Source organism: Perca fluviatilis, chromosome 10, assembly GCF_010015445.1.
Source record: "Perca fluviatilis chromosome 10, GENO_Pfluv_1.0, whole genome shotgun sequence".
Classification (NCBI taxonomy): Eukaryota; Metazoa; Chordata; class Actinopteri; order Perciformes; family Percidae; genus Perca; species Perca fluviatilis.
Window position 1 is genome coordinate 4,874,782 of NC_053121.1, and position 25,968 is coordinate 4,900,749.

Here is a 25,968-nt window from a genome sequence, read left to right on the forward strand (position 1 = left end):
GCTACACAGTACACTATTTTACAAACAAAAACCCAGGGAGAGCGCTGGCCTTTGCTCCACCAACTGATCACTGCCCTTCACCACAAAGCCAAATATAAAAGAGTCTGGAGCACGTTGACACTCACACCCACGAGACGCCGCCTCAGCCACCGAGCGCACAGCTTCTCACACCTCATGATTTCTTTTTGTCTCTTTGCTGACTCACTGTCTTTCAACTTTGACGACCAGCAGCCACTCTCTGCTTCCATTTGAAGCACCTCTCGATTTCACCTCCCTGGATTATGAACACCAACGCTCTCTGCTGTCCGACACCTTTTCCCATCACCACCTCCAAGTTTCTAATAATCCTCTGATGTGTTTCAACACTGCCATCCTTCTCTGAAGGCTGTGTTACAGCACATGCAGTGTGTTCTGTGCCCAGGATTGAGAAGTTGATATCTGGTGTCTACCAATTCCTAATGATCATCTGACGATCACATTCTGTACTGATGGTTTAACAAGAAACATACGCGGTAGTGAAGATGACTGCTATTCAGGGAACATACGGTACAGAGTCTGTACGTTCAAGGTGAATATGAAATTGGCTTTGATGGAAAATAGCACAGAAAAATAACTATCCCCACTTTACTCACGCAAACATTTTGGCTCTAGCGATGGCAATGTCAGAGGTTTGGTCAACAATTTGGTCCAGGTTGATATATCTGAACATCTACATGATGCAACCCGTTCTCACTCCCAACTCGTCAAATCCTGACACTGTAAGATGATGTAGTATTAAAAGGTGCTAGGTAGGATTGGGAAGATCTAGGACTTAGCCAAATTTTTAACATCAACAACTTCTCAGTCCTCAGTCCAGTGGAATTTTGCAAATCGCACTACAGGCTGTAGGTGGTGCCAGAGAAGCTGGACTTTGTTTTTAAATGACATTCTTCATGTAGTTCTACTTGAACATAGGGTCAGTTTCAGCAAATATGACAGAAAGTTAGTTTTATAAGGTTTACCTACTGCACCTTTAAGAGCGACAACAGTAGCAAGTAGAATGAAAGACCTAAAATCCACGTAAGGAGGTAGGTTGGGATGGGTCAAACAACACAGGACTTTCACCCAGGAGACCAGGGTTTGTGTCCCGTTCTTGTGCCGCTTGTCACCGAAACGTTCATTTTGTAACCCCCACCCACGATATTTTCCTAAACCTAACTGTCCTGTTCTTGTGCCGCATGTCAGTTAAACGTACGTCAGGACCCAGAGCGTCAAAAAGTGACGCCAAAAGTCCCGACCAATCGCTTCGGAATATGATGCCAGGGGGCTTGACTCTAAAAGAGACTTTGGGACCTGACCAAGCATTGCTTTTTGACACGCTGGGAGTAAGAATGTGTTGGCCCCAGAAGATGAATCCTAATGACCTCAGTGATCCTCTGACTTTTTCCTCTAGCACCCCCATGACGTTGACATTAGTAGTTTTCAAATGTCTTGACAACTATTGGATGGTTTGCCAAGCAATGCAGTACAATTCATGTTCCCCTTAGGATGAATTGTAACAAATTTTGATTTTTTTCATCTAGCTCCATCATTTCGGTCAAAATCTTAATTTGTCAAATACTCTGGCTTTTGACCAAATACCTGCAAAACTGCCTGAGGTCCGCTGCAGGCTATGCCTATCTTGCCTTTAGTTTCCCATGTTGGTCTGGTCTAAATGCTCTTTCTATAACTTTTTAAGTGACATTAACATTCCCCGGAGATGCCGTTTTTCCTTTCCACCTTGTACCCCAATAACCCTGTCAATACCTCTATCATTCCATCCCTCTCTCTGTATCTCTGATAAGACTGATAGTTTCATTTGCATTCTGAAGGGACCGCTGCACCCTTTTGAGATTAATGAGACAACCCTTCACCTAGACCTACTCCTCTCCAGCTCTTTCCTCTACCCCCACCCTGTACCTTTCCTTTCTTCTTTGCTTCGTCACTCTTTCCCTTGCCATTCTCATGTAAGGTAGGCCTTTAGTTGTTGCTGCCTTTCAGAGCAAGCGTAAACATTCATATAACTAGTAAAAAGAATACAGTAGATGTGTAAATTTGGCTGTTACTTTTCAATCAGTCCAAGCTTATTGTGTTGGAAAATTGGGTTTTAAGATTTGATTGCATGGCAGAACACACTGCATGGCTTTTTAAGGCTTTAGGTTATAAGTAATTATATATTTAAAACACTTGGGCTCCTCGATTATGGAAAAATTTAACTGTGAAATTTCCCTTAATAATTTTCCAGTTTGAACTTTTTGAATTCCCCTTAAAACAAATATTATCAAAATATCTTCAAATGTTGGCTGAGTAAGTTTAGCCTTCGGTAGGGGGGAAAGTCCACGTGTCAGACAAAATAAGACTTTACTTGCAAAAAGTAACGTGCAAAACAACTGCTTTTCTGGATTACATTGTTTTTGTGATCGTAAGGAGCCAAAATTTTGAAATCACGATCACAATTCGATTAATTGCACAGCCTTAGTATTTTGCCTGCCTGGTATTTTGAGGACTCAAACTTGGCTGGGAGACGGAGGCACAGTAGGAGCTATGTCAGTAGTGATTAAGTGGTGGTGCAGTGCGTCTCTCCTACATACGTCTGTCTCTTTATCAAGTGACACGCCTAACAGATCCTACTTAAAAGCCTGCACTACTGTTTTGTGTTTATGTTAGGTTTTTTGATATACAGAAAGTCTCTCCAGGAGAAAAGAAAGTTCTACTAATACCATTACCACCGTAAACAGCATTATTGTGTGCCATTTGGACCTTACTGGACACTTTTTCCAACTGTCTTGTAGGTACAAACATACTGAAAACAGAGCAAAAATCTCTCACAACACAAGATGCAACAACACTAGAGCTGTCAGTCTTCTATAATACCATTTGAATTTTGTTATTTTTTTAAATATTTGAATAATATTCCAGTATGTATGTTCAAATGCAGCTTATTATTACAGTTTTTTACGATCGCTATGACAATTTTTTCAGTACTTTTAACAACTTTCCTAAACTCTTAACGCACCAACACATCTACAACACACAATTGACAAAACAGTTAATTTCATGCTCAAAATCACACATTGTAAACTAAACTCCAACACTAATTTTCAAAATACAATAATACACTAATACAATACACTATGTCTACCAAAACAATGCAAACATGTCTCAAAATCAAATAATTCTTACAAAACACTAACACATGTTCTCTCCCAACAGGAACATTTAGTCAATCATAGCACAATATCATACAAAACACTAACATCCCGTGGAATTACAGAAACTGCATTATTTTATGTGTCAGGTCTGCCCTTATAATACAGTAATAGACAATAGTATATTGTATTGATCATAGATTGTGTTTTACACTGCAGTTTCTCTTGAAGCCTCTCTACATTTTTGTTTTGTTGGGTTTAGACAATGCAAGATTATTTGTTGGGCTTTTCCACCTTTATTTGACAGGGCAGCTAGTTGAGAAAGGGGAGAGAGAGAGAGAGAGAGAGAGAGAGAGAGAGAGAGAGAGAGAGAGAGAGAGAGGGGGAAGACATGCAGTAAATCGTCACAACTCGGATTTGAACCCTGGACCTCTGCGTCGAGGCATAAACCTCCAAGTATATGTGCGCCTGCTCTACCCACTGATTCAACCCGGCCACCATTTTGTTTCTTTTGCTGCAGAGATTCAATACAAAAAATGAATGACCCATCTCAGAGTAGCTTTATAGAATGTACGGTTTATGAAAAAGAAGGAGACAGAGACAGAATTGTCCTGGTACTCCTCTTCCTCTCCCTCATGAAGGCATTTTTCTTATTTTCTGTGTTCATCTACAGTATATTGTTCAAATAGGTCCTCTTTTACTGTACTACCATATGATCATGCGATTGAAAGAACCTCAACACCTGAGTGTGTTTCCTAGAAGGGAATCAGCTGTGATTGATCTATTTCCATAGCTTCAATCAGCTGGTTCAACAATAAATGCATGTATAAAATGCAGGGGATATATTTGTGTTTCAATTTACAATATGATCAGCTGTTCACTTTCACTTTAGCCTATAAGTTAGGTTTAGAACATGATATCTGTTCTGACATTTAGTGTGTAAGCATTTGTAAATTTGGCAGTAAAGATCCATTGTTTTGGTCTTGGTGGAGCTTGTGTGTAAAAGAAGTTAAAGCATTTTAAATGTGTGTTAACTGTATGCATTTTGTGTCAAAGCAACAAGAAATGTGTTATTGTATAGCCTACACAGACAGATGTTGTGCTAACTGTGTTAAGAGTTTAGGAAAGTTGTTAAAAGTATTGAAAAAAGTGTCATAGCAATTGTAAAAAAACTGTAATATGTACTACACTACTCAGGCTTATGCATTGTCAATGCCACTATAAGCATGTGGTTGTTGTTACATGTTCCGTCCACTAGAGGGATTTCCAACATTAGCCTGTCCTTGAAGGGGATCTACGTCATGGCGCTTTGCATTTCTGGCATGCCGCTTTCTGTTTACATTCATTTTCCACCACACACACAGCGACAAACAAATCAACAGAGAACTCTGTCATGAAATATTATCTAACAAGTGTATTGAAGCTCTCTGTTGTAAAGGCTAACGGTGTTCGGTTAGCACAATAACATCATGTTAGTAAGCCAAATCGATTTGTCATAAACTAAGTAACAACAGCGTTAGCCACGATGTTAACGGTATTGTTAACTAAGCCAAACGGTGCTGTCACAACTATTTTAGAATGTAATATATGAAGTCGAAGCTAACTGACAGCTGTAGGGCAGCTAACCTAAACTTTAGCGGTCTCCATGAAGCTCCCAGCTAAGCTCCTATAACTCGCGATGCAGTTAGGGAACCAGAACGAGCTAACTATTGATAACATAAGCATTTTGGCTCGGTGGATGTCGATTTAAAGTCACGTTATATCTATTTCCCATCCTTCTTCCGATATCCAGCCGCAGCCTGTCACTCCCCCCTGTGCTAACGTTACTCGGTACGTAACGCTAGCCCACAATGCCTTGTGTTTCTCACTCCCGTAACTTATTGTTCATCAGACGTGACATGAGAAGAGGGAGATTAGCTAACGTTAGTTCACCTATTTATAAAAAAAAGTCACATTCGAATTATATTGATTTTTTTACTATTTTTTACTACAAATTATATTCGACTCTCAGAATTCGTTCCAACATCCTAACCAACACCATGTGCCATTAATTCACAAAAGACAGCTCTCTCTAAAAGAGAAGGGAAATTGTGGGTCTGTGTTAACATGAATATCAAAAGGTGTGTGCTGAATAGATGATAATGATGGGGCTGCTGTTTACTTTTAGCACACAGCTTCACACACACACGAATTTGAGATCTTTCAACTGTTCATAGTTCTTCCTTCTCTTGAAAATGACAGCATGTTGTTGATATGGAAATTTGTGTGCATGTCTGTGTCTGCATGTTGAAGGCATTGGCTGATTTCAACCAAACAGTCCCAGGAAAGAATGATTCACAGCAAGTAAACGCTGCAGCTCCCTTTATTATGGCTTTGCGTTTCGACCGTATCTGAGGGTCTGTGAAGATTATGCAAAGCCCCAGCTTGGTCTGAGACAAGAAGTTTGAATGCGACGAGACAACAACGATTAGACAACACAGCTACTGTGTGGGGCGTTGTAAATGATTTTTGTGATGCCGCAAAGAAGAGGTTTTAAATGTGGAAAAGGAGAAATGCCACAAAGGAAGGTTACCTTTCGACAAAGTAGAGGATCTGCTGATGTTTCTGCTTTAGTGTATAACTGGAATGACAATTAGCAAATTAATGTATAGCTATAACAGAAAAAAAGGAGGTGGCTAGTAAGGACGAACTATTTTAAAATTATTTTCAGCATCTTTCACTCCTACAGCTCCCTCAGCATTGTTTCCATGTTTTCAGCAAAAAAAGCTGTGATAAACCCACTGTACACTACATGCCAAGCACTAAACAGACTGAGAAAGTGCTGTTCAAGAGTTAATGGAGACAAAAACAGAGATTGAGGTAGAGTGACTAATGGACTTTCATCAGGTGGACACAAATGCGAGTCTAAATTATTGTCATCATGGCAAAATGTGGTCATGGAGACACTTACTGTAGCGGGAACTACCACGGAGACAGTTTTGAGTACCTGGCCAGATTTTGTAACCTCAATAGCGTCGCAATCATGCAATACGCAGACGTGAAACCTTACAGGTGTGTTGTTGAGCTCAAAATGAAGGTTGAGTTCGAAAACGGATGTTGTCCCAGCAATGGTGCCAAGAGTATGGGGGTAGGAAGTAGGAAAGGGGCACCAACTTTAAGCCCCTGCAATTTGGTGTTGCGGCTGGTGTGTGATCCCATCGCAAGATCATTTCTAGTTTTTTTTCTTTTACTATTTGGGAATAAAGTTGCACATTTGTTTTTAATGCCTATACCACAACAACACATTTCCATCCCAAGTCCAAATATTGCGACTAGTGACCACCATGACTTGCAAGTCTGAATTATTGCAACACAAACTAGATTGTTCCTGGGCCAGTAGAAAGTGCCACGTTAAGGGCGTGCCCTGGTAGTTCACCGGGGTAGGGTGCGTACCATTTAGGCTCAGTCTTAACCGCAGCTGCTGGGTTTGAGTCCAGCCTTGGGGCCTTTGCTGAATGTCTTCCCCTCTGTCTACTGTTTCCTCTCATTTTTTTGTCTAAATTAAAGCATAAAATACCTTATAAAATATCTTTAAAAAAATCAAAGACTCAACGACTTTTTTTTGAAGACGGAGACCAAGAACTATGGCCTGTAACCAAAAGTGGAACCCAACTCTCTAAGTCAAAATGCAAGGGTCCTGGGTAGTGATAGCATCAAGATGTAAGAAGAACATTGTTGAGCATTGTTGGAGCATATCAGAAGTCACACATGCATACAGTGTATTTACACTTTGACAGTCAGGTTTAGCCACTGCCCACAACACACCCTCTATGTGTCAGTGCAAGACAACTCAAAGGACCTTATGTGGTCTATATCCTAATTATGTAACTGACCAGACACATGAATTACCAACACCACATTACTGTACAAAGACTCAGGAACTGCAGTTGTCTCAGTGCAGAGGTGCTTTATAATTTCAGTTTCAATTTTCAGTTTGAGGTTTCAGATGAGATTTGACCTTTTTCAGTTAGGTAGTGCGGTGCAGTCCCGCACATTAGGTCAGACAGATCACTGGATAATTACTAGACAGACCTTACAGAGAGTAGTCAGTTTGTTTTAGTTCTTTTCTCCTACTGCAATCATAACAGGGAATATAAGTCTGGCAATTTATTGAACTTAAAGGTGGGTGTGTGCGTGCGTGCGTGCATGCATGCGTGCATGTGGGATATCAGATATGAGCTTATATGAAAGTCATTTGAGTGACTTTTCTGTGATTTAAGAACACGTTGACGCTATCTGAATCATCCCGATCTGATAATTTTAGCTCACCAGGTGCTCCAACTAGATTAAAACAAACACTGTCTCATTGCACTCTTTATCTCCTCAGATGGAATGAACACAGCTTGCATGTCGAACCAAATGTGACCTTTTACATTTTGAAATCGCATGACCGTTAAGATTCACAACATGGGGAACAGAACACAAGAAGACGTTTGTTAACATTTCAAAGAATATCCACAACGATATAATTTACTCAGTATGGCGTTGTTAATTATTCCTGCTGTGTGGCCTAGAATGTTTTGCACCGCGAATGGAATGACCTTAGCGTATTAAGCATCTGTCCAGTGAAACTATCACACTTTGCCTCGCCTGACATTTGACACATTAGACTTTTTTATTTTGCCACAGTGGGAGAGTTTTTAAATCTCAATCGAGAGACATTTTGCAGAAAGTATAAACTCATAAAGGGTGTCAAGGCACTCACGCGAGAAAGAGGGCTCTATATTAAACCTGTCAGAACTGATTAGTATGCTGGAGAATGAAAAACTGGGCTCAGTCATGGTTCAGGTTCACAAATAACACCGTTTTTTAAGTGTGGAGTTTCCACTAAACAAGGATCTGTTTTGTCTATGTGCATCTTTGAGGTCTAGCAAATATGTTGAATGATTTAAAAAAAAGAAAATAATTCGCATTGTTTACCTTAAACAACCTTGCAGTCTTCTTTGCCTAAATTTTTTATTTTGTGGCTTCATTGTTTAAAACATTGCACCTACTAGTACGACTAGTGGTCAAAATCTCAAGAGGGCACATTTAGGGGTTCTGCTGCTACAGCCTTACCCGGTCTGGTATGACCAGAAGCCTATGGTGCTAGCTAACTTTAGGTAGCTAGGTACACTCTGCCTTGTAACTGTACTTTAACGTATGACAGTGCAACATATTTAATAGGACTATTATCTGTTTAATAAGTACAATCCTATTTTGAGTAAATATAGCAGTCAAAAATTGTGGAGAAGTAAAACAACGCATTCTCATAAATGGGGTTCGTATGATATATCGTACGAAAACTTATGCATTCCAATATATATGATATCCTACGAAATTAGGTGACCATGATAGTTAAGTTTAGCGGTCTTTACAGTTAAATTTAGCCGAGAAAAGACTGCTGTGAGCCAGGTACCGTTCACCGTGAGGTTCCAGTTCTGGTCGTTTCAATAAACGACAATAAAGAACAGCTTGTTCATTACTAAGGCCATACGGTCAACTTTAAATGATACGTTTAAAATATATTTACAATAACTTACAACAATTTCACCAGTCAACTGCTGTTAAACGCTAAAAAAATTAACCACTAGATGGCAGGATGGTACTTTACAACAACACTGTATGCACCATGGGCTTACGCATTGCAATTGAACACATCATTAAGTCCCGTTGTTGTTGTCTCTCTGACAACTGCGACTCCGCTAGTGGCCATGGGGTCTCACGTGCAGCTAGGCCACACTGTGTCTTTAGCTGCAGATTGTTGTATGTCCCGGTGTTGGATCCTTTCAGGTGAAATACTGCTGCATGTCAGACCGTTTAGCTTTCATTATTTTAACCGTGTTTAAGCCAGCTACTAGCCCACGGTAGGCTGTTACCTGCTGCCAAGTGTAATGTTAACAAGCGTCACGTGCAGCGATGCTTCTGTTGCCGGTAACATGCGTTTCAGGGCACCAAAATCTGCATTGTCATCCAGTCTGGTAGATAGCCGTCGAGCTATATTGGCACCAGGATTAGGTACCCACACGCGTTTCCTGGGTGAAAATCTTGTTTTTTCTGGTACACAAACTCCGCTCCCCCACTTAAAAGCCCTGTGTTTTATGATCCAACACCCCCCCAACCTCCTCCCTATGTGTATCCAGAGCGCTCTCATACAGCCGCAGTCACTGTGGTGAATACAGCAACAAATGCGTGGAATATATAGAAATTACAGTGCTTTACTTTAAGTAGCATGAGAGCAGCCTGAGTAAAGAGTGCAATGTTTCCCTTTGAAATGATGTGGAAGAGATTAATACAAGTAGCATAAGGAAGTATACATTTAGAAAGTAGTCAAGGAAAAGAAATCAATTGAGGTACAAGATCCTCACAAATTTAAATAGGCAGACATTTTCAACTTGGACTAAACAACCCTGCCAGCCTTGTTATCTTTAAAACAAGTGAAAAATGTGTATATTGGGTGCTGTTCAGTGTGCATAATCAGATATATTATATGCCGTACATCAAATTGATTCGACCTTTTGGGGAAATATGAAATGTCTGGCAGAGCAGAGAAGCGGGAGACATTTATGTTTAGTCCTGATACATTAAGACTTGTATGTCATGCCCTATTCACAGTCAGACTCATTCTTTCCCTTTCAGAATACATTCTAATTTTCTTTGGGTGCAAATCGGTCACTCTGATGGTGGAACCCTGAGGGAAATTAAAATCATTTCGCTGGTTTGGTGCAAAACAAATAGCCAGATGCTTTGTGTTAGCAACCCTAAGCGACAATGTCCCATTAGTGAATACGGAGTGAAGCTCTGATGTTAAACAGATAAATAACCGAGTGATTGTATCAACCAGCTAAAGAAATAATTTGATTACTGTGCTTGCTATCCTTGTCTTTCATTTCTGTCTGAATCCCTCACATCCTTTATCTTTTCATCACTTCTATCTCTCCTTTTATAGCTCCCTTTTTCCTACATTCAACTTGTTTTTTGTAACCTGACACGCCAGATCGTTCGATACACAGAACTAGAGCCGAAAAAAAATCAAGCCCGGCCCTACCTGAGCCCGTGCACGTTGTGTCCGAGCCCGGCCCGGCCCTGCCCGACGCATTAACTTTAATTATGAGCCCGAGCCCGATTTAAACCCGACAATTTTTTAATACGTGGGCCGTTATAACTGATGTTCTCAACTACAATTCTGAGTTGTTAGAACTACAGAAATCTGTTTAGAATTATCTTAATAAATACCGGTAATGCAACAATGACGAAGCATGTGAACTGCGCTGTTTGTTAATTCAGAATGGAATGGATCGCAAATGGATCCGAATGAAGAAACGAAAAAAAAAAAACCTCAATCCTAGCTCCCTCATCCCTAGTGTGGGTAACAGATCAAGGCAGCAATATAATCAAAGCCCTGGAACCATATAGGAGACTTTCTTCGATGGTGTCTCGATCACCTAATTAATACTGTCCTTCGCCACGGTCTGCAGGCCGACAACAGCTGCAGAGGGGGGAAGACACGATGTAGCACAGTTTACCTCACACTCAAGTCAGTGCAGGACATATACCCAGAGCTATGGGGAGAAGCTGGATAGGCATAGCTTTCTCCTCACCCAATTAGGCTAATAAAGTAATGATTAAAAAAACACAAATGCTTGATCAAGGGCCTTGATCGGGCTCGGGCAGAGAATCTAAACTCTACACAGAACCATCTAAGAAGCCAAGTCATTGGAAACTGTTTGGGAAAGGCCGGGCACTTTAAAAAAATAAAAATACCTGGCAGGTGATTGGATGAACCATCGGTCTATCATCGGTCCACCATTGTTGTTTTGAACATTGCACATCCATAGTCTCACACACACCTAAACTACACCCGCAGCTGCTAGCACTCACCGGACGACGATTGGTTCAGTAAGCTGGTAATTCAGACAGAAACGCATTACTTGAAGCCTAGTCTATATCCACGATGTTCCACTTCTGGGATATCTCCGGTGCCGCCGGAAATTCCTCCTGATGTCCCTCTTTTCAGCCGGATGTCCGTTACCTTCCTCTTTCTTTGTGTTGGCGTTCTAACCTCTGGTGGATTTCTGAGGACTATGGTTAACTGCTCCTCAGATCTCTGCAGGGTAAATCCAGACAGCTAGCTAGACTATCTGTCCAATTTGAGTTTTCTGTTGCACCTGAAACTACTTTTGAACGTACACATTCCACCAAAACAAGTTCCTTCCCGAGGCTATTTTGCAGCAGCACCGTGGCTCTGCCATGGAATGGATGCAAGCCAACAGAAGGTTCCCACACATATGCAAGTGTGTGTGTCTGTGTGTGTACATGTTTGTCATGTACACACACATTTGTATTTATCAGCTGAAGTGAGCTGTCTCTGTTTATTAATGACAGGCAGACGTCAGTACTGTTTTTGTCCAGTAAGCCGCCTCGTTTTTTGCATAATGACAACATGAACACAAAGTCATTGATGTGTATTGATCTGCTCTTGTGTTTCACTTTGAACAGTTAACACAAGTGCTAACCACAACATGTTTTGGGGTATTGCCTGGAGCATAATAAATAATATGTATATATTTACGACGTACACTGACTGTATTCCGGACACTTCCGACACACAGCACATTAAAAAGTACCATAGAATATCAATGCGCGGAAAGATACGCCTGATTGGTTTATCTCTCTCTGGGGCCCGGTCTTACACACATTCTACAGTTTGATTGACACATTTTGGGTGAATTATTCAGGAGAAATCTTGATAAAACAGTCAGTAGACATAACGTCCCGTGAGGGCTCACAGCATTCCCGACGGCTGGGAGATTTCCGCTCACATCGGACAAAGTGCCTCGATAAAAGTGTATTTCCTCAAGAAGTCAAAATATTTGCAAAAAGTTACTCATAAATATTCTATGAGACCTTAACCCTTGTGTTGTCCTCTCGTCGACCATGCAACTTTTGTTTTTTCTGAGTTAAAATTTTAAATTAAAACAGTTTTTTCAAAGTTTAGGTCACTTTTGTTGAATTTTTTGTCACTTTTGTCAATGTTTTAGTCACTTCTATTGAGTTTTTTGTCGCTTTCTTTTGCATTTTTTGTCACTTTTTCAGATGTTTGTTGTTGTTTTCCATGCATTTTTTTTAAACGTTTTTCCAACAGTTGTCACTTTTTCAATGTTCAATTGTTATCAATGCTATTTAATAAAACACCCAAATTCAAGAAAGTAGTGAACTCGTGCTGTCAAACGATTAAAATATTTAATCACGATTAATCGCCTTAATGTCATAGTTAACTTGCAATTAATCGCACATTTTGATCTATTCTAAATGTCCCTTAATTTCTTTTTGTCCCATTATTTTTTTCTCATTTTAATGCTCTTATTAACATGGAAAAGTGGATCGGCTTGCTTTGTGCTTTTGTCGCCTGGCTTTGACGAGGGGGGCGGAGAATTGGCATCAGCTGTGTGCTTGGCCATCAAGTGGTATTTCAGACTGGACGTGCTGCGATGATAGCTCAGTTCACAACAACAAAACACACACATCACGTCTTGTCAATGGAACCATTTGACAACTTTTTAAAAGTAAACTTTCCATTCAGAATCTTATTGGAATCCATTTTGGCGTCTCACACTCGCCATCCACTCAAAACGTAACGTTAGCCTGCTACTCTTTGGCCGGTTCGTAAGCCCAAACAAGTGTGTGCAGCGTGCCTGTTGTTTAGTTTCCGGTCTAGCTAGATCCGGTGTGGTGTTGTAGTTTTTCTAACGTTACTAGTTGTTGCAACAGCAAAGTTTGCTGGGCCAAAAAGAACGTTAATCTCGTGATAAAGAAAATTGACAGCGTTAAAATGGGTTTGCATTAACGGCGTTAATAACGCGTTTAACTGACAGCACTATAGTGAGCTGATCTTTTATTTTACTTTTGAAGAGTAATGGTTGTATGGTACCATCCACGTTATTTCTTTTGACAATTTGTTTGAAAGAAACCCAAATTTCAGGTATATAGAAACTTTTTGAAAATGGGTCAACCGGAGGACAACATGAGGGTTAAGAAAAAATAACATTTAGAAAGAAACTGGAATCAGAGAATTTTTTCGACCTCCCGGTAACAAAATGTTGTCATAGGCCTGAGACGTACTGTTTTGAAGATTAAATGTCATGAATGCAATGCAGTTGATGACACTGGGGCGATATTATTTTTGGAACTATTTAAGGTGAGAAACTGTATTTGTATCTGCTGTCACATCCATCCACCTATCCTCATTTCCAAGGGAAACTGGCAAAGTAAGCCCTGCTAATACTGTTATTTTAGTATATTTAAGATAACATAAAACCAATAGAATGATATAATGATTTGATGTCACACATCATTGTTGTCAGGCTGCTGTCCAAAATTGTTATTTTTCAGGAAATGAAAAAAAGATATGATTTGAGGAGAACATTTTATCTAACTATTTACCTTAGACGAAGTCAGACAAAATCACCTCGTCACTGTTTATTTTCAACACTTCTTTCAAGATGGAGGCGGAGTGGAGTTACGAGGTTTCACTGACACTTTGATGACCTTATGGAGCTACGAGATTTAGTTACAAGCTCTTTTTAATACTTTTCATTGGTGAAATATTTGCAAAACCCACACACAGACGTAGAGGGTGGCCAACAGCATTGATTTATGAAAAAAAATAAAAATGACAAAATATGGAGGTACAAGGTTTTCGGCCGACAGTGACTATATGTAGCTTGAGAGTTAGGGTCAGCAACTTTTTGCTAAGCATGTAGCTTGTGACCAGTTACTGTTGCTTTGGTGACAACAACCTACCACAACTATGGATCACTTTGATGCCGGTTATATGATTCAATAAATAGGTTATAGGTTAATATGATTGTGCTCATTTAAATGCTATCACAAAGCAGACGCAAATATCCTTGGATGTAATTCCAACAACGCAGGAAATGTGTTGGGGTGAATCATTCTGGACTGCAAAAGAAAAAAATAGCCTCTTGGAAGCAGGAAGCTGAATCACAGCGGAGGTGATGCAAGTCCGGCTTTATGGTAATGTCATTATGATGATCTGGTGTTGTGTGAAATATACATAGGCCTATTTCTGAGCAACAACAACTCTTTGGAGAGAGCCAGAGCCCCGAGGCTGGAACACAGTGTAAAGCTGTAAAGCAAGAGAGTGTGTGTGTGTGTGTGTAATCAATGGGCTTTAATGTGAGCAAGGTGCAAGTGCTGAGGTGGGGGAGACATTAAACCAAAATACACCTCTATCTTTTTTCTCTCTCACTCACACACACACACACACACACACACACACACACACACACACACACACACACACACACACACACACACACACACACACACACACACACACACACACACACACACACACACACGTATTCATTGTAGATCATTATCACCAATGCCATCTGCTCCGGAGCAATGCCACACCGGAGGGACACCCTGATGGAGGAAACAAGCGCTCTCCCTTAAGTCGTGCACATAGAGCTGAATGATTGAAGAAATGAATTAAAAATGAAGGGCTCTGCAGGGAGGGGAGGTTTGCAGAGGGAAAAGAACACCACTTGATGAGATCGGATGCGACAGCTACCAGGTGAACAAGTTTAACGGGCTCAAGCGCACAGCCTAGCACTTTAAAATGTTTGGAGAGATTGTAACATCACAATATAATATCATGTCACAAGGTCTTGTACACAGAACATCACCTGGGCATGTATTTGGGCCGAGGTATTTTAGCAGAAAACACGTGTAAATACAGTACATGGGCCGACAGACGGTTCCGCACCCCCGGGCTCATCAGACTTCCCAACTCTTGAACTCATCACTTGTCACTTCACATTATACTGACACCGTACCGTTATGTACTTCACTTACTGCGTTACAAACTGTGTACACCTGTATGTATATATTTATTACTTCTCATTATGCATGTATACAGCGGTGGAAGAAGTATTCAGAACCCTTTACTTAAGTAAAAGTATTAAAACCAGACTGTAAAAATACTCTGTTACAAGTAAAAGTCCTGCATTGAACATTTTAGTTAAGTAAAAGTATGCAAGTATCATCAGGAGAATGTACTTAAAGTATTACAAGTTAAAATACTCAATGCTGAAGAATCCTCACATTTAAGAAACTGGAAACAATCAAAACTCATATCAGCTGGACTTGCGTGTGTATTTTATATATATATATATATATATATATATATATATATATATATATATATATGGTAGTTTAATTATAATAAAACTAAATGTGTTTTGTGTGCAAAAATCGTAATTTGTAAAGTAACTAAAGCTGTCAGATTAATGTAGTGGAATAAAAAGTTCAATATTTCTCTCTGAAATGTAGTCCAATCTGAGTTTTCTGTTGCACGACTAAAAACATCCCAGAATGCTGGGTGGACTAGCCAGACCCTCCTCCACAGCGTTGTGGAGGAAGGTCTGGCAATGCGACATTACTTGAAGCCTAACAAGGTGGATTTTCCTATGATATGTGATATTCTCCTGATATAGCGAGAATCCAGCTGCTGTCCAAGGTTATTTATTTTTATAAATCTGGAGGACCTTGAATGCAGCATAGTAATGGCCATTATAAAATATTTGAAATTGTTATGCCAGTTTAAGATCTTAAAAGTAAACATTTTCACCCATCATATTGCTCTGTCACTACTGCTACAATATTGTCATGGTGTGTGTAGAATGTGTTTTTTTTTCTGTGTTGGTTTATGTACCTGTTCTTTAGTGTGAAATTTTGTGTGTGTGTATTTGTGTTGAATGTTTGTATCATGCATGCCCTCTAAAAGGATGGGGAGTTAACGTGTCATTAAAAACACTTTCAGAGGTGTGTGTGTTAATGTGTGTGTGCTTGTACATGTGCTGTGAGGTATGGAATGGAGTAGAAGTAGAAAGTGGCATGAAATGAAAATACTTATTATACATATACACACACACATATATATATATATATATATATATATATATATAAAAAGGTATTTTTTTGCCATTGTCTTCTTAGTAACGGAATTGTTGCTCGTACAGCTCGAGATATTTCTCAACCTCAGCGACTAGTCTCCACTTTTTACCACACACGAGAGACGATGACAGCGCGAGGTGGGGAGAGGAAGTCGAGCTGCGTCGGGGAGCAGAGAAGAGGAGCTCCTACGGCAGCAAATAGGAAAGTGGCGTTAAGTGTTGCAGGGCGGCACACCCATGAGCGCCAACGCGCACCTAGCTGCCGCCGGTGAGGGGGTTGTACACAGAAAGTAAGGCCGGCTGTTTTGGTTTTAAGACTGCTGGACACATGACTGTGTCTCTAGTAGACCGCTGTCTTTGGTGTATGCAAGACTAAGACTTACTGATTAGTTATGTTAAATGACAAATCTAAACCTTCCAGGGGATTGTTAAAATTGTGTAACTGTAGAGACTTCAGATGCAACTTGTCTTTTCATCAAAACATGAATATAATAAATGGAACACCGTCACCAATGCAAAGGTTCTGCGATGGAATCATGAAATGGATTCTCTTATATAAAGTAAGATTTAGTCAGAAAGAAGTGCACTTAAAGCAGAAATTGCAATCCAGGCCTGCGGATGAGGCTCAATAGAAGGTAAAATGCTCTTCAGGCCATTACAATGAAAATCCATTTGGCTGTGACCCCAGAGATGTCTCTCCATGTCACCGGCTGAAATACCCCCACAGGCAGGTGTAAAATGAGACCGGCAAACTGTGAGAGCAGAATGAAGAAATCGAGACAATATAAATAGCCAAGAAGTAGATGCGATACAGTATCGACCAACTACATCCTGAAGAGGCACAGCTGGCAGCGCTACCGCTCCGTCTTTAAAGCCACCACCACCTCAGCATGTGCGCGTGCAAGAGTGCATGGTTAGTGATTCTAATTAGTCAATTTAAATCAGTTAAGGGACCCTTACCTAACTGCCGCTGGTCCCACCGACAGCATGGATGGGAGCTATTTCCAGCGTAGGGGCTGGGGGCAGCTCAACCACCCATGGAGATTTAGCTAATTATCTTTTGTGCGATGTGTAGGCTACGGAGCGCTTTCTCTCCCTCTCATTCACATACTCTCACGGAGAACAGGTGGAAGAACTGTCAAGACGTTCAAAGTGCCAAGAAATGCATCTTAAACTTTTAGACACTTCTTGAATTGCTGCCATCAAACAGACACATACAATTAACACTCAGTCAAGAAAGACCATTAGCCTGAGACACAAAACAGGCATTATTAATACCAGGGACAACTTCTTTGTTTTGCTATTACCACCATGTTTTCTTTATTAATTAGAAAATGTGTGAACTGTGAAACAGACCTTTTATAGAGAGAATAGTTGGATCTATATTTCGTTCGCTCTGGTCCGCATCAGTTGATGAGTTTGCAAACTTGGAGCCATTTCCCCTTGGTTCGGTTTGGTGTCATACCTGGGAAAATCCAAGCGTACCAAAATGCGTCATAACAAACCACACAAGATCGTTCACTCCGCTTATTGGTTGGATGTGTCTGGGGGCGGGAGCAAGAAAGGAAACACAGGAAGAAGATCCTGTGTTCTGGACCAGTGCATATTTCTTGCATCTCCGTGGTGAAAGCAGCTCATTTCATTTAAATAATCAAATAGTTTCGTGAGCGACGTTACTACGTCTGCTCTGGTTACCGAGACTTTGCTCTGCTGTGCCTCTTTAGCGGCAGCTGGTTTGACCACGGAGATACGAGTGACGGACGGCAAGCTTGACCGCCGTCTATTTCTGCAAGCTGCTACAGTTTGCTGCTCTGCTGCATCGCAGATTGCTAAGCACACCTGACTACAGGAGACGTCAGCTGAGACTTGCGGAGTACGTATAGTTGGTGCGGTTCCAGTACGGATCACGTTCTCAGCACAAACGAACTGCTGAAAACTTCAATTGAAAGCGTACCGAGACCACCTCTTCAAGCAGGTCTCGGTACGCTTGTTTGGTCCACTTTTTGTGCGCACCCGAGTGTGAATGCCGCGTTCTCACCTGCCCTGACGAACCGCACCAGTGGGAAAACGAACTCTAGTGCGATTGAACCAAACTAAGTGAGGCAGGTGTGAAAGCGCCCTCTGTCAGATAATTGCAGAAAGACTATAAGCAGAGCCGGGCAGCCCTATATGCTCACTAAGGCCCATAGACTGTAAAAAAAAAATAATGGACGAAACTTCCGTGTCTGAAAAGTAAAGCCAATGTGGAAGTGCCTTAAATCTGCATTCTATCTGATTTCCAGCAAGGGGCGACTCCACCAAAGGAGTCTATGGGAAAATGATCTGACAACTAACTCTGCACCTGATTGGACGAACGCTTTCTCCATGGGTTGTCTGCACCCAATTTTCAAACCAGACCAACGTGGCAGCTCGTTTGGAAACATTTTCTTACTTACTTACTTCAAATAGTTTACTGAAAACATGTGCGACAAATAAGCTATGCAGTTGCTTCATTTTAGATCCACAACGGTCAGTTGAAAAGAATTGTGGGAGTTGACCTCAGCTTTCTGCAAATGAGGAGAGAGCAGCGTCCTTCGAAACCGGTAGCGATGTAACCAGAATTCATTATGTAGCTTCTTACATGGACATGAATCGGATGCATGGAAATGATGCTTCCTGAGCAGGAACCCCTAGCCTGACGTCGTCATAATCAGATTCTAGTCAGAATAGGAGTCTGATACTGCTACATTGGGCTGTGATTGTGAGGGGTGTTTCAACCGAACCAGGAAAGAAAATGCCTCTGCGCTCAATTGGATAGACGTACAACCAATCAGAGCAATGGAGACAGACGTCACAGAAGCTGCGAGTCAGAGGCAGGCTGCGACAGAGCAAAGGCAGAGGGGGCAGTTTCCGTGTCGTGCGGACGGATGTGGCAATGTGTATACATACGTACGTGATCGCGGTTCTCTGTTCCTCTTTTAAAATGAACGCGCTGTCGATATCTTCTACAACAGACGCAATGGTGGAATATCTACACATCTCAATTCTCCAGCGGCAGCCATCTTTGTTGTAAACAAATTCAACCCAAGCGCTCTTTCGTGACGTGGTTGATTACGTTTACTGTTGATCATCTGTCCATCATCGTATAAAGCCCACCCTGACAATTTTGATTGGTCCAAACTGCTCTGGTTCGAGCATAGTCGCTCCACAACGGATCGAGTCCAGACCAAACTGCCCGACCTCAAACACTGTGGGCGGGGCTAAGTTCGGCTGGCATCCAGGCTAACGAACCCCAGTCTCCTGAGTGAAGATCCTGTGTTTGTTTGACCATCCACCATCTGTCCCTCTTATGGTATGTGTGAAACTAAAAGTCAACGATCAATTTGAATTTTAGTAGTTTTACTCATCCTCGATGTTTTAGCCTAACCTGAGTATTTTTGTTGCCTAGTTTCATTTAACAAAGTCTACTGTGTGTTTAAAACAGCGCCTGTTACGTCAAATAGAACAGACATGACTACGGTAACATGATTAAACCGCCACGTTGCGGCAGTACAGTGTATACGATTAAACGATCGTTATGTATCATTTTGGAAATCTACCTATAATGTTTAGGTATAAGGATGTGGTGTTTTTGGCACTTCAGGTGCCATTGACCTAGAGTGTACAACTCTAGGTCCTTGTACAACTTTTTAAAAAGGTGAGATGCATATATGACATTGAGCAAGAAGTGAGGTCCGTGTGTGTGTGTGTGTGTGTGTGTGTGTGTGTGTAACTGCGTCTGTTGAGAGGTGATAAGACCTTTAATAATGAGCTTGTTCTTTCCGCCATCAGTCAACGCGCTGCCACTGTCTGAGCCATATTCAATCATTAATACATTTTTCATTTATACACAGACATTAACAGGGACAGAAAGAGAGAGTAAATGAACTTTGAAAATGATTGAGCAGGGTCTAGGCAGTGACAAAGTCTCTCACACACACACACACACACACACACACACACACACACACTTTCTGTCTGTAGTGAGGTCATACGCAGTCATTAAACTGTACATGTCACCCTCGTGTGCACACACACCTTCATCCTCCATCATTAGTCCGTGACTTTTCCGAATCAAATATCACTTCATTTACTGCGGAAGAGAGCTTGTCATTTGATGAGTTATTGGAAACATCTTCCTCTCTCTCCCACGCCTATCAATTCATTCAATGTTTATCTTTGTGGAATATAATATAATAACCTCTTCCTGAACTTTAGTTCAAACATTTTTATTGTTTCCAATGACTAAAACAACCCCCTTGGCAAATTGAGAGATTACAGAATCCATATTCTTTCAGTCTAACAAGCACGCACGCACGCAGAAAGCAAAGATGTTTGAGTCTCTGTTATTGTAAATAAGGTTTAACTGCTGTAATTTTCTAACTACGATGATTATATCCACTTGTATACAAGTCCATTTATCCAGGTGTAAACATCTCTTTGCCAACTTTGTCTCCTACAAGAAGAAACAAAAACAGGATAAAAAAAAATCATGGTTTGGGATAAAACAGACACACACACACACACACACACAGACACACACACACACACACACACACACACACACACACACACACACACACACACACATCAACCTAATGAGGATAAAGGTGTCTGCCAAAGAACAAGGTAAGCATGTCACCCACACAGCGCGACAAATAGAGTAACACACACACACCTTCTGATCGATGGATTCTGTCCCCTTGGCCAGGTATCAACTATGCTGTGATGCATGGTGGGTAATTATTTAAACCTTTAGGTTTAAACGAGAAACGTGTTTTCCGACATGCATTCCATTTAATACTCTTGCTGGTCAAGTTATATTCATCTGTCATCATGCAATATGTTTCAAATAGAGAAAAGAACACATACACACACACACACACACACACACACACACACACACACCCACCTACCCCTCCACACCCATTCACCCACCCACACCCACATACACACAGAAATAAAGGAAAGAGACAGGGCGCAAGACACATTGCGATGCCATACATACACATCATGAACATTTACGATAGTGATGAAGATGTATTGCAAAGCTCATAAATAACCAATAAAAATAAATAAAATGTACATGTCTTTGTATTTACCTTAAGGCAATAGTAAAGTTTATTAATAATAATAAAAAAAAAGTACATCAGTATTCAGTCAAGTTTTTCTTTGTTAATGTACCTGGCTGCAGATTACATTTACTTGGCATGAGCAAGCTGAAAGTTTTCAAAAGTACTTTAAAGGCTCTCAAAGGGTGCAAACTCACACAGTGCCATCCCCAGTGATACATTACAAGTTCAGAATGAGTTTTGGAGTGATACCGTAATGTATGAACAGAGAGCTGTTAGGCTGGCAAGGCTCCCAAATGTCTGCACCCACAACTCCTGAGGTCATTTTGTGGAGAGCACTGAGACACACACACACACACACACACACACACACACACACACACACACACACACACACACACACACACACACACACACACACACACACGGTACAGAGGGGGTCTGAACTCTGTCAAGTGGCTCTAGCGGTGTTTACTGCTGTTGATATCTGGGTATGTTTCATTAAAAGGTGTGTATTTGAGTGGGTGTTACTGTGTGTACAGATTTAAATCATCACTGCAGTACCAAAAATCGGGCTTTAGGTGGTATGGACGATATGCGGAAAACAGTTGACACAAATATAAACATATGGCCCAAAACAGATCGATACAGGTTCAAGTTAACATGCGGACAGGTAAAGCGGTCAAAGGTCATGGCTTAAATGTTCTGGTGACCTTTTGAAGGCCCCAGGAAGTGAAAAATGCATTTTCCCAGTGTTTCTTTAATCCTGTTTCCCTATGTCAATTGTTCATTCATCGCTTGTTCTATGCCAGCCACAATTTTGAGTATTTTTACATTATAATCTCTGTTCTCTTCCTGTGAAACAGTTTCAACGTTTGATGACTCATCCTGCACCCGGGGGCATTTTCTAATTTTTTGTCACATTAAAACGTTTCATCAAGTTTTTATGTCCTTCCCTCATGACTATAAATCAAATGTACACCGCAGGAATGGCTAGCTACCTTTCTCTGTCAGAAAGCTCGGTTTCTTTATTGTACACTGTTGGTGCAACTGTTAGCAGCACAGAGCTATGAACTATATCAATACTACAGCTAACTAGCTAGCAACGGCAGCGACAATGGTTGTGACGGCGTTGACATACACAGACAGACTTACAGGGTAAAAAACAATACCAGCCACGCTCTGCTGCGACCGGTAACAATGTGGCTGAGGTCTAATCAATTAAGGCGAAACTTTGCCGATTTAACTGCCTCCGTGCTATTGCAGGATGGGCATGCTACATGCAGATGAAAGGAGTCGCTGCTGGATGACGGTGGCCGGGTGAGCAACACATTCTCACTTCCATCGTGTCAAAAAGCGATGCTTGGTCAGGTGCCTTTGGCACTTGTTGTTGATGCAAAAAGTCTCCTTTAGTGTCATATATAGACGTGCTTGGTCGCGACTCTTGGCGTCCCTATTTGATGCTCGGGGTTGGGACCCTTGCCGTCACTATTTGACGCTCTCGGGACACGCGTGTAGCCCTTTAACGTCATATTTATACGTGCTTGGTCGGGACCTGCTCACTTTTCAGCAGTCCAATGCGAAATATTTGATTTACCGCTCAAATATTCCGTTTGACTATGCAATTCGTCACAGTACAGAAGCTCCAGCTCCCATTTTACTGGGACAACTACAGTAAATGAGCAGTAAAACATAGCACCAGTAGCACCAACTCCCATCACAAAGACAGTTCTGTCCATTTAATCTCTCAGTTTGGGTTGTGGAATTCAAAATGTTAGTAGTATGGGGCTTCTGAGCAATCTGAGGAATCTGAGGGAAAGCTATTGTTCCAGCAGTCATCTTGCCAGCTTCACTGCAAGGTTCCTGGAGAGTTGGGATGCAATGTTCTTTATTTTCACACTGCTGTTTTTGAAGCCACCTTGGGCCTTCCCGCACATGCTTGGGACGGAGCACTTTGCTGTATTTCACTGTCAAAGTTCAATAAAACTGAATCTGTGAGTAGAAAAAATTGAAGACACTTGTCAGATGCTCCATCTCCCTGTGGGTTGTATGGCTTTGGGTGTGTATTTCAGTGTGTGTGTGTGCTAAGTTTATTAGTTCACAGTCTTAACAAATGTAAGCATTTTATCCCAAACCATGATTTTTTCCCTAAAGCTAAACAAGTAGTTTTGTTGCCTAAACCAGCCGAGTCACATTTGTTTCGTTTGATATCGCAACGGGACTCCCAGAGCATTAAAAAGTGATGCCCAGAGGTCCACGCTAACGCTGTTAACATATGAATAGATAACACTCTTCTGAACCTGCTAGTAAGTGTAGCAGGCCCCTTCTAACCCATATCTAGGAGGCTGATAACCACTGATAACACCAATTCCAATGGAGTGATGACATTGTAAAGTGATGGATACATACAGAAATGCCACTTGGATCATGTTTTTGTCAAAATAATGGGACATTACTAATGAGCGCATCTGTAAAGTTGCAGAATGTACATACTGGACAGATCTGCAAAACATTCACTGAGAATGTATCTCATTTGTTTCGTCGAAAATATCCATTATTGCAATGCAATATCTCCTCAGAGCAACTAAAGCATGATTTTTTTTTTTTTATAGGAATGTTTAGACAACTCGCAGCACTTGGTTAAGGTTAGGGGAAAAAACCAGACCCCAAGGTCTTGGTTAAATATTTCAAAAAGGTCAAAGTATGAGACGGGACATGTTTATTTAACCAAAAACACAGTATTTCCTTTAACTTAAAGCTACAGTAGGTAAGCCTTATAAAACTAACTTTCTGTCACATTTGCTGAAACGGACCTTTCAGGGGCTTAGGAGTCCATTTGGGCTTTAGCAGAAAGGGGGGAGGGACTGAGAAGTTGTCGATGTTCAAATTTTTTGGCTAAGTCCTGGATCTTCACAATCCTACCTACGGCACCTTTAAGTAAAGTGCTTTTGTTGCTACATCAGGGTCTCAGGATATGAACACCCATTGTCCCTCCTCTCTATTAGAGCTGGAAATCACAACTCACTTTGCTGATTCCAATCGTTTTGTTGAGTTTAGAGATTGTAATCACTGACTATGTAGTTCATTCACTTTCTTCCAAACTAAGCAATCGCTTCAGTGTTAAACTTTAAACTAATTTTGAATAGTTGCAGTTGGTCATTTTACTATTCCGATTCCGCCAGCTCAGTAGTAATGTTACACCATAAGTGCTCTGTTTATACGTTTAATAACTCGGCAGCCACCTATTTGCAGCAGAGCTATCACTTCAGGATTGTTTTTCTGTGGGTTTTACTGTCTCAGTAAGCGGTTAACAACAGTAATGTCCTCTGTATCACAGCGGGGACAACAATGATTCACTGAGTTAGTTCAGTTTAAATATTCCTTTGTACATGCAATAAACACCCCTACTTATTGCAGTACATAAAAATAGCACTTCAAAAAAACAGAAAGAAAACCTCGTCAGAGAACATCCATCCATGCAGCAATTATGTTTTCTGCAAAATCTATTTGACAAAACAAACAAATGAGTAGTGTGTACACACAGTTACAACAAAACACTGTGGCAATATTTGCAATGTAAGCGTGATACTGTATGTCTGAAATGAACATTTTCAACTCTCATTGCTCATTTTCAATGAATAAAAAACATAAGTAGCTCATACAATGATGGTGTGTGTGTGTGTGTGTGTGTGTGTGTGTGTGTGGGTGTGTGTGTGTGGACTCTCGCATATGGGAGTTTAAAACATGCCGAGGAAATATGCATTGCTTAGCCGAGGGGTGTATAATTTGTTTGTAAAAGAGTGAAAAACATAATGATGTTTCATGTTCACTTATCTGTATGCTCAGTAAAGGAAATACAGGGAGAGAAGAAGAAGCTACTAGAAGAGAGGAGTTGTATGAGAAGGAGACCGAGGCAAGAAGGCACAGACCGAAATTGTAAAATTATTCATTGCCAGCAGGCAGATATTATGAAAGCTTTTTTAATGAAATGATCTAAGGTGGTGCAACATACACTCTGGCAGCCATATTGGAGATATAGCTCTCAGCTGATCCATTTTTTTAAGTGGCTGAACATAAGTGTCTGGACATACACTCATCATAGCCATACCCATTTACTTACAGTATGTCTGACTACTGTCTACAACTCTAATTGCTTATTTTCAATAAATAAAAGACATAAGTAGCTCATACGATGATGGCTGAACAGACGATAATAAAAATAGGCACCGTCTTTGATGATTATACCATTTTACTCCTGGCAGTGTAGACTTGTAGGAATCCATGTGTCTGTGGTGTTGACGAGAAGTGGCAGGCTAATTTTCTTTTGAATTATTTTCAAGAAGCGCAAACAGACCTCTATACCTGAGCAGAGAAGGCTCCAGCTTTAGGGGAGGTAAGCTGTCAAATAGTATGTGCAGGTATATCTGCATATCTAAGATTGTCTGTCTGTCTGTGTGTCTGTGTATGTGTGTGTGTGTGTGTGTGTGTGTGTAGATAAAGTAAGCTGTGCAATGTCACTCGTCAGATTAAACTGTCTCTGAATATTTCATCTCCTGTCATTGTGAATGTACGAGCATACCAGTGTGTGTCTTGACAGCCAGACTGAAAAAAAAAATGAATATTAGTGGATTATTTACTTTAAGCAAGAGTCCATTTTTGCGTTAAAATAGCAGACAAACGTAATCGATCATTTGATGACATATAATAATT

At 40.8% G+C, this 25,968-nt stretch overlaps 1 protein-coding gene across 4 annotated transcripts in view; it reads right to left on the reverse strand.

Annotated features, from left to right (window-relative positions):
• Positions 1-25,968, reverse strand: part of il1rapl2 (interleukin 1 receptor accessory protein-like 2) — a 625,772-nt gene that overhangs the window by 110,700 nt on the left and 489,104 nt on the right. The window lies entirely within an intron of this gene.